The sequence below is a fragment of the Notothenia coriiceps genome, unplaced genomic scaffold, assembly GCF_000735185.1.
Source record: "Notothenia coriiceps isolate Sejong01 unplaced genomic scaffold, NC01 NC01_scaffold00004243, whole genome shotgun sequence".
Lineage (NCBI taxonomy): Eukaryota > Metazoa > Chordata > Actinopteri > Perciformes > Nototheniidae > Notothenia > Notothenia coriiceps.
The window spans coordinates 13,114-13,599 of NW_011336944.1; the positions used below are offsets into that span (position 1 = coordinate 13,114).

At 37.7% G+C, this 486-nt stretch overlaps 1 protein-coding gene across 1 annotated transcript in view; it reads left to right on the plus strand.

Annotated features, from left to right (window-relative positions):
* The window catches only part of LOC104942166 (cytoplasmic dynein 2 heavy chain 1-like), a gene marked incomplete at both ends in the record, with an annotated part of 29,572 nt that overhangs the window by 12,715 nt on the left and 16,371 nt on the right, over positions 1-486 (plus strand). The gene's annotated exons all lie outside the window — the stretch shown is intronic.

Genomic DNA, 486 nt, shown 5'->3' on the forward strand with positions numbered 1-486 from the left:
AATATCACCTCCCATCTTCAGAGCAATCTGACTATTATAACATTAGCGTTAAGAAAGCTTAATTAAATATCTGCCACAACATAAGTAACCGGATCAAAGTAACATTACGTACAGTCCGCGGCACTGTGAGTGCAGACGTCGATGTGTCCCATTATCATTCATATCATATCATAATGTATCATATATCTCCTTATCTGAGTCAGCTGAGCCGTATCTGGCCGTGCAACACTCACAGTGTCACATACTGTATGCAGAAGTATTATTTTAAGCAACACATTAAGTTGACGAAACACTCGAGTCAAATGTAATTAAAGTCAGATCCACTCGTGTCTTAGACGGGGCATATCATAAACCTGTTAATGTACGCATTTCTTTTAACAGCTGTATTCACCTTGCAGGTGCAGCTATGTGGCTTTGATCCTGGATAAAGTGTTTAAGTCATGGATGTTTAAAGTTTAACGTCTTCAATATTTGACTAATATTATA